At 37.8% G+C, this 17,039-nt stretch overlaps 1 protein-coding gene across 12 annotated transcripts in view; it reads right to left on the bottom strand.

Moving 5' to 3' along the window:
- Positions 1–6,702, bottom strand: part of LOC120608473 (membrane cofactor protein-like) — a 46,479-nt gene extending 39,777 nt beyond the window's left edge. For all 12 annotated transcript variants that reach the window (XM_039870275.1, XM_039870279.1, XM_039870281.1 and 9 more), the window contains exon 1: positions 6,562–6,702. The gene's annotated coding sequence lies outside the window, so the exon portion shown is untranslated. The remainder of the gene's footprint in view (positions 1–6,561) is intronic.
- Between the last annotated feature and the right edge of the window lie 10,337 nt (positions 6,703–17,039).

Raw genomic sequence — 17,039 nt, 5'->3', positions numbered from 1 at the left:
GTATTTTTCTAAGTACTGGTCCATTTCTTCCAGGTTATTATATTTGGAGTGATATAGTTTTTCATAGTATTCTTGTATGATCCTTTGTATTTCTATGCTATCAGTCATAATTTCTCCTCTTTCATCCCTGATTTTGTTTATTTGTATCCTTTCTCTTTTTTCTTTAGTGAGTCTAGCCAGGGGTTTGTCAATTTCATTAACCTTCTCAAAGAACCAGCTCTTTGTTGCATTTATTTTTTCTATTTTTTTGTTTGTTTTCAACTTCATTTATTTCTGCTCTAATTTTGAATATTTCTTTCCTTCTGCTGCCTTTAGGCTTCAATTCTTCTTCCTTTCTAGTTTTTTAAGATGAATCGTTAGGTTGTTTATTTGGGCTCATTCTTGTTTTTGGAGATAGGCCTGTAATGATATGAACTTTCCTCTTATGACCACTTTTGCTGTGTCTCAAAAGTTTTGATATGTTCTACTATCATTATCATTCGTTTCTATGTATCTCTTAATCTTTTTTATTTCTTCCCTGACCCAGTTATTCAAATAGCATGTTGTTTAATCTCCATGTATTTGTGTTTCTTCCTGATTTCTTTCTGCAGTTGATCTCTAGTTTCAAAGCATTGTGATCAGAGAATATGGTTGGTATGATTTCAACCCTCTTATATTTGTTGAAGCTATCTCTGTGTCCCCGTATTTGGTCGATTCTTGAGAATGTTCCATGTGCACTAGGGAAGAATGTATAAACAGCTGTTTTGGAATGGAAGGCTCTGTCAATGTCAATTATGTCCATTTGGTCTATGTATCATTTAAGGATGTTATTTCCTTATTGATTTTCTGTTTGGACGATCTGTCCATATCCGACAGTGGGGTATGTAGGTCCTCCACTATGATGGTGTTTTGGTTCGTTTCTCCCTTTAGTTCTGTAATTGCTTTACATATTTTGGGGATCCCTTTTTGGGAGCATAGATATTAATAAGTGTTATGTCTTCTTGGTGTATGATTCCCTTTATCATTATGAAGTGTCCCTCGGTATCTTTATCTTTTTCATTTTGAAGTCTATTTTGTCTGATATTAGTACTGCTACTCCCGCTTTTCTCTGAATGCCATTTGCTTGAAATATCATTTTCCACCCTTTCACTTTCAGTTTATATTTGTTTTGGAACTGAGATGTGTCTCCTGGAGGCAGCATATGGTTGGGTTTTGTTTTTTTGATCCATTCTGCAACTCTGTGCCTTTCTGTTGGTGAGTTCAGTCCATTTACATTTAGGGTGATTATTGAAATATGAGGTCTTTTCATAGACATTTTATCTCTTGCTTTCTGGTAGCTCAGTGTTTCCATTGCTTCTTTTTCCCTGTGTTTCTGTTTTGTTTATTTTTGTTGGCTTTTGTGGGGTTTCCCTCTGGTTCTTCTTGTTTTATGTTATATACTTTAGTTCTGAATTTTTGGTGTGTGGTCACCATTATGAATACGAAAAGGATAGTTATATATATATATACAGTTGTCCATTTTCTTCTGCACGTGCCTTATCTCCATTCCCCTTTGAGAATCTGGATCTTTGAATCTCTCTCTTTTCAGTCATTGTTATCTCAATTTGTCCCTGTCTGCTGAATGTTCATTACGATCTTGTTATAACAATTCTCTTCTTATTATTTAAGCTTATAATGCCCTGTTTTTAGTAAGGATTGCACTCCTCTGCTTCTATTTGCGTGATAGTCGCTTTACTCCTAATTATGTATTTTTTTGTCATTTTGTTTTAGATGAACTGATGCCTTTCAGTATTTCTTGTAATGCAGGCCTCGTAGTGGAGAATTCCCTCAATTTTTGTATGTCTGGAAAGGTCTTAATTTCTCCTTCATATCTAAAGGAGAGCTTAGCTGGAAACATTATTCTAGGCTGGTAGTTCCTTTCACTTAGTAGTTTAAATATTTCATTCCATTCCCTTTTGGCTTGTAACGTTTACGCTGAGAAGTCTGAGGATAATCTAATGGATTTACTTTTATAAGTTACCATTTTTTTCTCGCTGGCTGCCTTCAGAAGTCTATCTTTGTCGTTGATTTTTGATAACTTTCATACAATGTGTCTTGGTGAAGGCCTTTTTCGGTTGAGATAATTGGGTGTTCTGTTGATTTCTTGAATTCCAATCTCTAGCTTATTCCTTAGATTTGGGTAATTCTCGTCAACTATTTTCTGAAAATGTTTTCTAGTCCCTGCTCCTTTTCCTCACCTTTGGTAATGCCCATTGTTCTTATGTTTCCTCTACTGAAGGTATCAGCTAGTTCTTGAATTTCTCTTTCATTATTTTTTATTCTTTGGTTTCTCTCTTTTTCCTTCTGATTTATTTCTAGATTTCTGTCTTCGATATGACTATTCCTTTCCTTCATTTGGTCGACTCTATTTCCCAACCTTGCCATTTCATTTTTCAACTCTTGCAGTGTGGTTTTTATCTCCAGAATATCTATTACTTTCTTCTTGAGGGTTTCAATCTCCTTGCTCTACTCATCCAGTTGTTTTTTCAATTCCTTAAATTGTTGATATGACTCGTTTCGGATCTCACTGAGTTTCTTCAGAAGTATCATCCTGAATTCTCTGTCATTTAAGTCGCATACTTCTATGTCTGTAAGCTTATTTTCTGGAGATTTTTCTCTTTCTTTCTGAGATACCTTGTCATTTTGGTTGTCCATGGTATTTAATGGTCTATTTCTCTGCCTGGGCATTAATGGAAGTGTATTGTGTTGTTTTTCTAGAAAGAAGATATATTATATATAAAGGTATCTCTTTAGCCTGTTGGAAAAAAGGCGCCTTTTTTTGGTTTCCAGTAGGTGGCGTCTAAGCCTCTTGGATCCCTGCTTTGTATAAAGCCTTAAAACGCCATTTAAGAAAAAAAAAATTTGTAGTTATTTAATCGTGCTTGCTACCCTCAGTTTCAGATCCTGTTGACAGTCTTGGTAGGGTTTGCTCAGATTCCCATGGGGTTCCGCGGTAATCAGACTCCGGGGTATGGGGGGAGGTGCCATCTGAGTTGGAGTGTGGCGGCTGCAGCACAGCTGTTTTGCACCCAGGGTCGGTAAAAATCAGCTGCTTCTCTGCTGTCTCCTCTGCTTCTCTGTCCTCTGACCTGATGTCTGGGCCTTTCCACCCAGCGTGGCAGCTCATAGCAGACCCAGGCTTGGCTGTTCAGGGAAGTTCCCGTAACTTCACCCCTCCCACTTCTCCTGCAGGGAGCTCGGGGGGCTATGAGAGGCAGCTTCTTTATTACTACTGGTCCATCGCCAGACACCGGGGATTCTGACCTGTGGTAGCTCTTATGCGCAGATCCCACGCTCAGATGTGCTGGTGTGCAGTTTGGGTGTGTTTTTTTTGTTGAGTTTTAGATGTTCAGCTTATTGTTGTTTCAAGGGGAGAGATCTGGGGACATCTCTCACTCTACCATGTTTCCCCATGTTCCTTTATAACTTTAAAATTGCAAATATTAAGCACTACCTGTGCCAACCATTGTTTTAAGTGCTTTTTACTAACTTAAACTTCATAATCACATAGCACAGTGTGTCCCTCATAGTCGCTATTCAAGAAACTTTGGTGCTCAATGTACCACTGCTGTCAAACAGAAAACAATGGTGAAGGATATACTATAATGAATATTTAAAATCATCATTTTGAAGATTTATGCACTGGAGAAATTCGGGGCCATGTAATGTCTTTTGTTGCCTATCTCCCAGTGTCCGGCAACCTAGCAATTGACAGGATAAGGACTGCTGTCTTTGCATTGTAATATGCAGACTTAGAAAACTACTGTGTAAGCACGTGTTGACCTTGTCTTCTTTAATTAGAAAGAAAGAAAAGACAATAGGCAGAAGACACCACACATAACAGGAGATTTGGGTTTTATCCAAAAAAGCAAACTTCTCCTGGAGAAATGAGATTGGTCTCCAAAATTTGACAAATGTTCTCTGCTGCTACTTTAAACCATTTGGCCACTACCTCTGAAATGGCAAGCCTCCCAGGCACAACATTGTCTGCTTACAGAACCTTCTCCACCTGAGCTGCTTCGAAGGTAAAATGTTTATTTTATCCACATATGTTCCCTTCCCAGCATATTGAGTTCTCATTTTTTTACTTTCTCTAAGTTTTAGTTTATCCCGATTTTACCTTTTAATCTTCAACTTAACCTTGTTTTTCCTCCTCTTCATTTCTAGTTTTGCCACCTTCCCTGTTGGACCCTATTCAATTTATCTATCCTCTATTGCAAAAGCTCTCAACAGCTCCTTCAGCTGCTAGCTTTAGGTCTATTCTAAAGTTAATTCTTCTTTTAAAAATTCCTCTCATTTCCTTCTTACCACCATGGTTGCCTCCCCTCCCCCCATAGAAATGAACTTTTTAATCATCAATTACAACATATCTGGAGTGTCTACAGGCCTGCAGACTTTTCATTAACAGGGAAAGACAGAAGGAATTTTTCCTGGGCTCCAAGTCCCAGCTGACGTTATACTTAATTTCCTGGTACTTAATAGCTATAAAAATATGTTGAGACCAAGGCAAAAAATTGGGCATTGGCAACCACAAGTGTGACAAGACAGACAGGACCTCTGTATTCTAGTGGAGAAAGAACAGAAGAGTTTTGGAAGAGTGATAAGTTAAGGGGTTTTTAAGCTGGAGTGGGTGTTTCTCACTGATGTAGTTTGCCTAGAGAAGTCCCTGAGAGTGTAAGATTGCAGCTGAGTTTGAAAAATAAGGAATCCAAAATGCAAGAGGCAGGAGGAGAATGCTTCTAGACTGAAGGAAGAAACATACAGAAGCCGCAGAGTGGCAGTTTGGCCTGTCTGATGAGCAGAAAAGTCCTTCCTTCCACCAGTCATTTGTTAAATGCTGTCAGAGAATCATGCTCCTTCCCTCCAAATCACATCTCTTGGGCTATAAGATGTTGGTATTACGGCATGGTTACCATCCACCACTACCAATAAATTTTAGCAAATATTTACTGATTGCCTACTGTGTGCCTGAAACTGGGGATCTAACAGTGAGCAAAACGCAGTCCCTGTTAACCTTTGTGTGTGTGCATGCTTGCAGACAGACAAATAGAGAAATAAGGATCATGAAAATAGGAAGGGCCTATTATGGCTCACCAGTGTATCCTCAAGACCAGCACAGGACCTGGCACATGCAAGGCTGCTGCTAAGAAAAGAATGCAGCATATAAACTTCTACATGTAATGAGAGCCTAAAAATAAGTTGGGCATAGAATCCCACATGCATATAAAGATAAAAGGAAATACACTAGACTTTAAGAATGGCTGTCCTTTGATTGTGTATGTTTTATAAAATAAGCATGTTTTCTTAGCATACATATATTTTAATACTCATTATTTTCAATAAAACACGAATCAAACTTAGTGGATGGCCTTCTACTTTAGTTTATGAGCTGTTAGGAGAAAACTCTGTTAACGTTATTTATCGATCATTTCTTAAGAGTCTCATTTCTTAGTAGGTTTTTCTAGGTTGTTTTGCATTTCCCCTCAAACAGGACCCAACCTAATTAAGAAAAAGAAAGAAAGCAAGAAAAGAAAAGGAAAGAAAGAAAAAAGAAAAATAACGTCCAAAAGACATTAGGGAATAGAATAGGATACTGCCTATATTGATTTATGGGCGTGGCGGGGGGGCAGGAAACCAAGCTAAACCAAAACAAAACAGCCTGCACACCTGCACAGCAAACCATTACGATTTGGGGGCCACAAGGAGCCTATTACCTTTATATACAAAAAGCACCGTGCGTCATTCCCTCTGAACCCCAGGCACCCAGAACCTGCTCTCACTCAAGGGCTCCACGCACAAGACTCCCCAGATGCCACAAAAAGCAAGCAAAGGGTCCTTGCCCACACTCCATATCGATGGTCTCGCCACTCTCTAAAGCAAGCACCCGGTAACACTGGGACCGTGTTACACAGCCCAACCCGGCCACTCACCAAGGCATCACCCGTCCACCGAATACAGCGCAAATATCCTCAGGGGCACAGAAGGGACCTAACATTCCAGTGCACTCGTGGACGAGCCCTCACCTTGAACGTTCGGTCCGTGCTCCCCAGCCCCTTTGGCTCAATCCCCAAACACCTGCAAACTCGAATTTCAAAGGACACACCTTGGCCCGGGGCAAATACCGGTTACGCCCACCACCGAACAACGTCCGCCGCGCCCACTACGTGGTCCCCACTCCCGCAGATCCGCGCACAGCACAGTCCAGGGAATCTCTGGCTAGGCCTTCACCCCAACTCCCTAACACCCGGGTCGGACCAACCCCGCGCCTCCGACCCGACCCACCAAGCCAAGCTCCCTCCCCGCCCTGGTTCCAGTCGGCCTGTTCCACAGCCCGCTCCAGTTTGCCCTCGGAGCGCACACCCGCTCCAGGCCCCTACCGGAGGATGTGGGTAACAGCAGGACTAGAGCCATCAAAAGGATCCCAAGGAAGCTCCAAGAATCAAAGGGGCTCTCGGGGAGACGGAGAGGTGCAGTGCGCGGCGCGGAAGAAGCCGTCATTTTTGAAGATATCAGCGGGGGACCTCAAAGACAGTAAGAATTTACCTTTTTGAGTGCGGCTATCAGACGCAACAATCCCCAGACTCAAAAAGTGTCAAGCGCTGTACCGCAGGTGGGCGTGGCCTGAGGCGTGACGTTACGGAGCCGGGCGTGGCCAATCGGCCGGCACAAGGCGGGGCCTCGGCGCTAGGCAGTGCTTTTGTCCTGGAGGGAACGGGGCGTGGCCCCGATCGAGATTTAACCCATTCGGGTCCGGTGGGCAGTTCCGACTCCTTCGGCGTCCACATCCAGCTGGCGGTTCTCTGGCTGCTTACCCAACTGGAAGCATCACTGCGGCTTGCGGTAAACAGCTGGTTCACCACTGCGTTCGTAAACAGACAGTTACTATCCCACTTAGGAAGGGTGGAAAAGAAACAGTTGCTGGCGGGAACATGATCGTGCGCTTTCTGGAACGCTAGATTGAAGAATAAAGCGCATCGACCTGAAAGTAGAAACCCAGATCCCACACAGTGGATCGCCCTGGAGCCAACACCCCCTCAGGGCTCCACTTTTGTCCTGAGGCCCCCAGACTGGCAGGTTTACCAAGCAAGGTCTTTGCTTAATCTTCGGCTTCAATCAGGCATAATTACGGACAGTACTTGTGATTTCCTTGGTCGAATGTCTACTTCTGAATTCCATCCAAGCCTGCTAGAATTCTAAATCACAGAGATGTTTGACCATAGGCTCCCAAAACCCTAATGTAAATGATTCTGCCCCTCCTTCGAGAGGACCCCAGGGAAGGTAAATCTTAAACAACGCTGTGACAATAAGCATTGTGGGCCTCGAACTAAGGGCCCTTGCCCTTGAACAAGTAAAAGTTTCATTGAAAAGGAAATATAACTGTGTGGAAAAGGTAAGGACAAGGATCTATTAAGTGCCAAATTCCTGGATGCAATGAATGCCATGATTGGTGGGATGGGTAGGAAATAATGAAGGAGAACTTTTCTGGTGAAAATCTCAATTCTGGAACATTAAAATTGAGCAAGATTTATTTTTAGAGTTGTGAGTAAACCTAAATGACTAGTAAAAGAAAAAATAACATGACGGGTATAAAGAACACGCAGAAAGCGCTGACATTTTCTATTGGCAAAGAACAAAAAGGTGAGTAAACACTGGGAATAGCAGCGACCGCAAATTTTTAGTTTTTAATATAACTTTTCTGTAAGTTAAAAGTTATGATAGACATGACTTTTAAACCACAAATTCCAATTAGAGTTTATCCCAAAGAAATCATCAGAGCTGTGAGCAAGGGTGTATAATTTTGGAAACAATATAAAACCTAGGTGTTTAGTAATAGCATTAAGGAATTTATAGTAGGATGTTTTTATGGGATGGAATTCTATGCAGCAGGCATATCAGAAGCACTTGAGATCTTTAAACAATCCGTGTGCTCAGGTCACATCCCAGATCAGTGATGTGAGAACCTCTGCGGGTTGGGACCCAGGCATCAGTAAATCAAGTGACTGCAGTGTGCAGCCATGGTTGGGACACACTGAGTCACGAGCTCAGAGGTTTAGCAATTGAATTTAAATCAAATCTGCAACGAGAACAAGAATTTTTTTTTTTTGCATAAACAAAATCAAATCCTAATATTAGTTACACAATTCAAAGTTTATAGTTTCATTACTGGACTTGGAGTTTTAATCACTTAGCCACACCATGCATTAAACTGATGTGGAAGATATGTCTTCTCCTAGACACGTGTATATAGATACTCAGATACTCAAGGCTAGGTAACAACAAAGGCTATGAGTGCTGGGCAGAAATGAGGAAAAGCGTCACGGAATGGGTGCTATGCACCGGCCTCGCAGATGCCCAGGAGCCACAGGTGTTCCAGGTACCAGGGAACTAGGAATACAGCACAGGGCAGATGGTCCGGCTTGACCGAGAGTAGGTTATTTGAAGAAACGCAGCAGAAAGACGCACCTTGGGAAGAAGAGTTGGGATTTAATTGTAGAAGGTCTTCAAATATCATCTGAGAAGTGTGGACTCCCTGCTGTAGGTGATGTGGTGTCATCGGACACATGTCTGGGGAGTGGAGCAGCCCAGACAACACCTCAGGCTCTGGGATGTGAGGGGCAGGAGTAATGACTGTGGGAGTGCAATGGCTACAGAAGATGGGCCCCCGATTAGAAACATACTCTGATGTGGGATAAAATACACTGGAAACAAAATAAACACATTGTCACAAATAAATCTTCTGTAATCCTATATTTTATTTTTATCAGATTTGAAAATCAGGTTTTCAAAAAATGAACAATAAGGGCCTCTATAAATGGGACTTCCCATTTCACTGCAGATACATTCTTCCAGCTTTAAGAAACTTTTAGTTCAAATATGCTTCTTTCCCTGTAAACAAACTTCTCTACAGAAAACTGGTTTGCCCTATAATTCAGTAATTGACAAATTATTTGACAAACAATATTTACACATATATATCAATATCACATATAAATATATTCAAATGAAAAAAAACTAAATTTGAAGCAGAACCTACTATAAAAGTTGATTTCTGTTGGTAGGAATAACAATCTTTGGTTGAAAATATGTCAGTGAGACTTAAAAAAATATTGCCATCTCTGTTTCTAAGCAAGAGCTAATTCTTGAAAATAAGCATGTGAAAATGGGTGTAGTAAATTTCTCTATATTTAATTCAGAAAACGTTTATTTCTGCTCAAACTCATCTTTCTAAAGTCTGGCACCAGAGATGACAAAGGGAAGGAACACTTGTGGTGCATTATAAACATGCCTTTATAAGAGTAAAACAGTATTTGCCCTGGCCCACTCTGATTCCCCAATCACGTCCTTCTCAAGGCAAATTTCTTGGCCCAATTTGTGGTACTAAATATAAAAGTGTGAAACAAAACTTGTAAAGATGAATGAGAGGGGCGGTTCCTCCTCTTTGCCAGCTGGCTCATTTGCAAGTGCCCTGCCTGGTGTGAGGACTCAGAAGAGGGGGCATCTATTCCACCTGAGCGGAGAGCTCTGCCTGACCTGGGGGTTCTTTCTTCCCTTCCTAGCACCAACAACCAGCACACAAAGTTAAGCGTTCTTTTCTGAAATACATGGCTTACGGTCTACCCTGCCTTTCAGCAGGTGAGGTGGGATGCACACACAGACCGAGATCCTGATAGAACGTGAGGTTATCTGATGAGTTTACTCCCTGCAGAACGGCCTGCATTTAGATGACTTGTTTAAGTGAGTCATCTCTTCAAAGAGGGAGAGAAAACCACCTACGCCAGAATTTAGAGTGGCGTCTACGTCTTAAAAAGTGGAATTCTCCTTGAAAAGACAAGGCCACTGTGTTCACTTTGTACCGAGCTGGCATTCTTGTTGTGGGTGTTAGAACCCTCTAACTTTTACAGAAGTATGCAAATAATTCCCAAGTATTACTGATTTCTTAGACTGTTTTATTGATATTAAAAATGATGAAGAAATACATTAATTTTATGACTTCTTTAAATCACCAAGAAGTTACAAAGAATTTTAAAAAGGAAAAATTTACTCTATTTACTATAAGAGTGTTTTCCAATAATATTCTTAGTTAAGGAAGTCAACTTTTGTTCTAGTTTCCAATTTTTCAGTGTTCTTATTTTTAATTTTTAAGGGTTGATGTAGTATGCACATCCATGTAAAGACTTTTTACAGTAAGTAATACACAAAGCACATTTTAGAATTGTTGAAAGAATGAACCTTATTAGTTGGCATTAATCTTTGAACAAAAATATTTCGAAATCACTTTCTTCACAAATGAAATGTAATTTCGTCTTGAAATATATTTCCCTAAATTTGGAGATTTTATTAAAAAAGTAATATTTTCACCTTAATACTACCAGAGATATTGTGTTGACTTGCTCTATAAATGCAAGTGTCATTTAGGGGAAAACAGGCAAGATTCATACCGATTCAAAGAAGCATCAAAGGATGGTCACTACTTTTGAACAATAGAATCTTAGCCTTATGTCTTAACAGCTGTATTCATGAGAGTGAAAAGGACTAGAGAATAGGTTTGTAAATCTTTTTTACTTCCATTATTGAGTGAGATATATTTGCCATCTATTATTGTATAAAATTAAATATAATGATTTGATAATGTATATATTGTGAAATGATTATAATGATTTGATAATGTATATATTGTGAAATGATTACCACAATAAATTTAGGTAACTTTCATCACCTCACAGTTAAAACTTTTTTCTTCCTTGAGCTCAGATCTCTTAAGATCTATTCTCTTAGCAATCTGCCAATGCACAATACAGTATTATAATATAATTACGATATAATTATAATATAATATAATACTGATTATAGTTACCATACTCTTCATTAAATTCCAATACTTGCTTATCTTGTAACTGGAAATTTATACCTTTAACCATCTTCACCAAATTCCTTCACCCCACTCTGACCTGCCACCAGAAACTACAAATCTGATTTCTTTTTCTGTGAGTTTGTTTCTTTGTTTTTTTAGATTTGACATATAAGTGAGATCATTCATTATCTGTCTCTCTTTGTATGCCTTATTTCAATTAACATGATGCCCTGGATGTCCATCTATGTATTGGAAACGTCCAAATTTCCTTCTTTTTAATGAATGAATTGTACTCTGTGTGTGTGTGTGCGTGTGCATAAGTAAATAACATTTACTTTAATCACTGATCCGTTGATGGACACTTAAGTCATCCCCATGTCTCGGTTATTGTAAATAATGCTGCAGAGAGGTAAATAAACCAGGGAGGTGCAGATATCTCTTCTGTAGAGGGATTTTATTTCCTCAGGATGTATACCCAAAACAGAATTGCTAGAAAACATGTTTTAATTTTATGAGGAACCGCCATACATTTTTCTATAGTAGCTATGCAAATTTATAGTAGATCTTAATATTTTAACAAATTAAGAGAAAAAAATGATACACTGTTTTGTAGAAGCAATTTAGTGTGTCTGCTCTGCTGCAGTGCTTGATTTATTCTGGTAAATGCTGTATGTAGCACTAACCTGTTCCCCTAAAGAGACATAATCAGAGATAAATATAATTAAGTACAAAAATTAAACTCCAGAAGCCCATTTAGAAAGTTGACCATTAAAAAAACTGTTATTAGTCCGCAAGCTAGGAAGTCAATTATTCTTTTGAAAATGATTTCAAATTTTCAACTGGCCACACTCTAGAAACCCTTCTTCTATGCATGTGTAATATATTTTTTATTCCCTGCAAACAAAAAATGGAGAAGTCTCATATACAGTACTTATTAAATATATCCTTACTTTGATTAAGCGCCATTGGGAATGACTGGACAGAAGTATGTGTTTTCCTAACATTGCAATTTTAAATTTGGCTCTGAGATGAAACTTTTATAAAGGTAACGATATCAGTATTGTTCACATTCGGTAATACCTCATCTATACCTACTGTCAAGGAAATCGTGTGCTCCGGTAAGACCTTCTCCTAAATAACTAGTTTACATCACACTATTATAACAATAGACGTCTTTCTAAAATCTATTATTCTAGTCAAGTGCTGTCCAAAAAAATATGTCACATGAGTAATTTAAAATTTTCTAGAAGGCACATTAAAAATAGTAAAAGCAATAGACAATATTGAGTTTTACATATTTTATTTAACCCAATACAGCCACAATATTAACATTTGCCATGATTTTGCATTTTTGTGCTAACTTTTTAAAATCTGGTGTATATTTCACATGTACAGTACATATTACATTGCAATAGCCACTTTTGAAGTCTTGAGTAGCCACACATTGCCATTTACTTTTGAATTAGAAGATGCAGTTAGGCCTGTCACTGAATTCTCCAAAACCCCTATAGTTTTCTATCTTTTGAAGTCAATTCATTTTATTTTCTGTAGTAGGATATTTTTCTTCAAATAGATTTTAAAATAGAAATCCAATATATAATAAGAATTAATATAAATTTAAAGAAAGGTTTGATATAAAAATGAAGCAATTTGAAATAATGAAAATCTAAAACTGAATTCCTAATTCTAGTTATTTTCTATTAACTTCAGCATTCATCAAATTAACTTCAAGTGTTTATAGGCTCCTTGAAGCTCATGACAGTCTGAAAACTACTTTCCTGGTTGGCTTCAGCCTCGAAGGAATCTTAAGAGACCAAGGAGATCTAGTAGGGATGTCTTGTCTTGCCCTTTGCCCCTGGGATCAAAGGCACCACTTTGCTTTTACCAAGAAACTGCCCTTCCCATTGGCCTTTGTGGAATCGGCTCCCAGACTCTTGATGGGAATCTAGGGTAGCGCCTCACTTTGTAAGTGGTGGATCACATATAGCCCCCTCTTCCCAGCTATGCAGACACCCATTCTGGCACAAAGAGAGGAAACTTCCACCTCATTTCACTCAAAGACAGAAGGGCTGGGTGGTCGAAGGGTTTAAGGCAACGCAATTCATAATTTGTCAAAATCTGAGGATTTTTTGCTGGTTTCTCTTTATACGCTACAAATATTCTCATCAAAGAAAAAGATAAATGCCTTTACAGAATTAATATTTACAAATTGAAATTAAACACATTTACAAAATTAAGTAACATGTATTTTGGTTTCTGTAAAAGGACATTTTTCCTCCCTGTACTTAAAAGAAAGAGATTCTATGATTATTAATCATTGGGCTAAAAATTCTTCCACTTGTGGAATTACAGCTGCTAGAGGGTAGAGGAAGCTAGACAGTCTGATGAAAGGACAAGGGGACATTATTCTACTGGCACCCACCTCAAAGAAAAGCCTGTCATTATGTGTTATTTTACATCAAAGCAGGAATGGTATAAGAAAATATTGATAATTTAGCAAAGGAAACAGGATGAGGTTTACTGTCATATCTGAGCTCAGGTTATTGACATCTACCTATTTGTTGAGTACTTTTCAAAAGAAAGGACATCGCTGAAAAGAAACCTTTTAATGATAAAAACAAGCCTTTCTCTCATCTCTTCTCAGAGAAAAATAAACTCTACTTCTCTGTGGCTCTCACCAGTTTGGTAGGTGCTCAACAGAGGAAGGGAAAATGGCTGAGTAAGACGGTGGCATAGAACCTAAAGGAAGGACGAGTGGCATAATAAGTGGGACAAAATCAATGCTAGATGAGAATGGAAGTAAAGCTGACAATTAGGTTCATACGTTATGACTTTTCTGACTCTCATTTAGGAACTGGAAGGAGTAATTTTGTGCCAAAGCTACTTTAGCCTTGAATTCTTGTAGGTCATCCAGCAGATGAACAGATTCTAAATTTCTGTGCAATCTGTTTACCATGGAAACATCTAGCCTAAAGCGAATAATGTGAACTGTCTTTCACATAAGAACAGATTGTAGAGGGAGAGATGGTCCTGGTCTCTAGCACCTTAGATTTTGAGAGAATACGCAGGCAGCATATATTAAACGCATATACCATTGTCTTAGAAATCCGTTTTATGACAACTCACACATTTTCCGATGCATCTTAACTTCTGCACTGAGCACAGTTTCTTCCTGTGGCACTTTGTTTTCAACCTGAGGGAAGATCTTTGTAAAACTTATAAGATTGATCGAAATCTTGTAATGTGCTCTTTCTACTAACTACAAAATCTTTTTGAAATTATTTTTCTGTTTAAAATATTTTGAGTAGTTTGTTGAGTACTCAAGAATTTGAGAGTCAAATAAAAAATGTTGAAACTAATTTGATCCTTCAAGTTTTTGCCCCATGTTATTATACTCCCCGCCACTGGACCTGGCCACTATATACAGTAAATCCAAAAACCTTTGTGACATTCATTTAAGCAGACAGCTTAAATGTTACAAATTTACTACATCAGTCATTTTTTCTACTATTAAAAATAGGTTTAAATTATAACAAATGATAAATATTCTTAATGAAAAAAATACTATTTTTACAGATAATAAAATACATAAATTATGCAAATAATTCTAATGAATTTAGCAAACTCTTACTCATCCATAGACAATATAATGAGATTAAAGAAAATCATGAATTTTTGAAAAGTATTCACTACAAATAAATGAAAATAATGTAAACGATAGGCATCTGATTTTTGGAACCACAGTGATGACATGTAAAATGGATTCAAGCAGTACGAAGTACAGGGCGAGAGCTGTGGATTCCAAGACAGAAGATATGGTAGAAGAATTAGCTGAGAAAGGAGACTGGAGGGAAAAGGAAGCAGGGTGTAGATGGGGCCCATTGTGGAGCAAATGGGATCCTATTCTACTCCTTGCTGAGAGCTAAGTAACAGAAAATTGTAGTAGGTACTTTTAACTTGTGGCTATAAAGTAAATAAAGTTTAATAATCTTAAACATAACTTCTTATACTATTTTATATTTTGGGTTTTTCATTATTTGCTTTTTTTTTTTATGTAGCCGACGGATGAATTTTATTTTGACAGTGGTTTTCTTATTGTAATAATTTTTGGTGACAGTCTCCTATACAGACTTTCTAATCATAAACGTTTTAGGAAATGATACAGTGACATATAATGTATTCTCCCACATTCACAAACCTCTTTCTACACGTTGCCTTGCATATTCTAGCAATAATTTCACCAGAGAAGTCTAGGTATAATCAAATCTTACATGTGGATTGATACAGATATTTTGTTTTACTATTTCTCCCTTCCTTCCTTCCTTCCTTCCTTTCCTTCCTTCCTTCCTTCCTTCCTTCCTTCCTTCCTTCCTTCCTTCCTTCCATTTCACTTAACCCACCTACGCACACCCCACCCCTTTGGAAAGCATTTTGTTCTGTGGTCTGTTTCTGTTTTGTTTTCTTTACTCATTTTGTTTATTTGTTTGTTTTTGTTTTTTTGTTTGTTCGTGTTATTTTTTTCGATTCCACATATAAATGAAATCATATTGTATTTGTCTTTCTCTATCAGACTTATTCACTTAGCAGAATACTCTTTAGGTCCATCCATGTTTTCACAAACAGCAAGATTTCCTTTTTTATTGTTGAATAATACGTCATTGCATATATTTACCACATCTCCTGTACCCATTTATATTTTGATGGACACCTAGGCTGCTTCTATATCTTGGCTATTCTAAGTAATGCTGCAATGAACGTAGGGGTGCATATACCATCTCAAATGGGTGTTTTTGTTTTCTTCAGATAAATACCCAGTTATGGAATTACTGTGTTATATGTCAGATCTATTTTTATTTTTTGAGAAATTTCCATATTGTTTTCCCAAGTGTCTACACCAATATATAATCCCACCAACAATGTATGAGAGTTCTCTTTTCTTCACATCCTCACTACCACTTATTTTGATGCTACCCAATCTAACAGTTGTGAATTGATATCTCATTGTGGTTTAGATTTGCATTTTCTGCTGATTAGGATGCTGAGCATTTTTTCATGTTCTTGATTATCTCTAAGTATTCTTTGGAGAAATGTCTACTCAAGTCCTCTGCCCATTTTTTAATTGGATTGTTGGCTTTTTGGTGTTAACTTATAGGAGTTCTTATATATTTTGTATATCAACCCATTATCAGATGTATCATTTGTCAATATCTTCTCCCATTCAGCAGGTTGTCATTTGTTTTGTTGATGCTGTCCTTCAATGTTCAAAAACTTTTTAGTTTGATTTAGTCCCATTTGTTTATTTATTTTTATTTCCTTTGTGTGTGGAGACATACCCGAAAACATACTGCTAAGACCAATGTCAAAGAGTTTACTCCCTATGTTTTTTTCTAGGAGTTTTATGGTTTCAGGTAGTACTTTTAAGTCTTTAATCCACTCCGAGTCTATTTTTGTATGTGGTGTAAGAAATTTGTTCAATTTTGTTATTTTTCAGGTATCTGTCCAGTTTTCCAAAACCATTTGTTGAAGACACTGCCTTTACTTCATTGCATATCCTTGCCTCCGTTGTCATAGATTAATTGCCTGTACAAGCAGGGATTTATTGCTGGGCATTGGATTTCATTCCATTGATCTATATATCTGCTTTAATGCTAGTGCCATATTGTTTTGATTGTTGTAGCTTTGTAGTATAGTTTCAAATCCAAGAATGTGATACCTCCCACTTTGATCTTTTTCAAGTTTTCTTTGGCTATTCAGGGCCTTTTGTGGCTCCATATAACTTTTTGAGGTAAGTGTTCTAAGAAGAATGTCATTTGTATTTTAATAGGGAATGCACTGAAACTATATATTGCTTTAGGTATTAAGGACATTTTAACAATATTAATCTGTCCAATCTATGTCCATGGTATAGCGCTCCATTTATTTGTATCTTCTTAGATTTCTTTTTTTAATGTCTTATAGTTTTCAGGGTACAGGTCTTTCATCTCTTTGGTTCAATTTATTCCTATATATTTTATGCTTTTTGATGCAATTATAAATAGGATTGTTTTCTTAATTTCTCCTTCTTATCATTTGTTACTGTTGTATAGAAAAGCAACAGATTTTTCTATATTGATTTTGTATCCTGAAGCTGCTGAATTCATTTATTAGTTCTAATAATTTTTTGGTGGCG

The sequence above is a fragment of the Pteropus medius genome, unplaced genomic scaffold, assembly GCF_902729225.1.
Source record: "Pteropus medius unplaced genomic scaffold, Ma_sr-lr_union100, whole genome shotgun sequence".
NCBI classification, from domain to species: Eukaryota; Metazoa; Chordata; class Mammalia; order Chiroptera; family Pteropodidae; genus Pteropus; species Pteropus medius.
The sequence above is the reverse complement of the archived record's forward strand: the minus strand, read 5'-3'. Positions and strand labels throughout refer to the sequence as shown.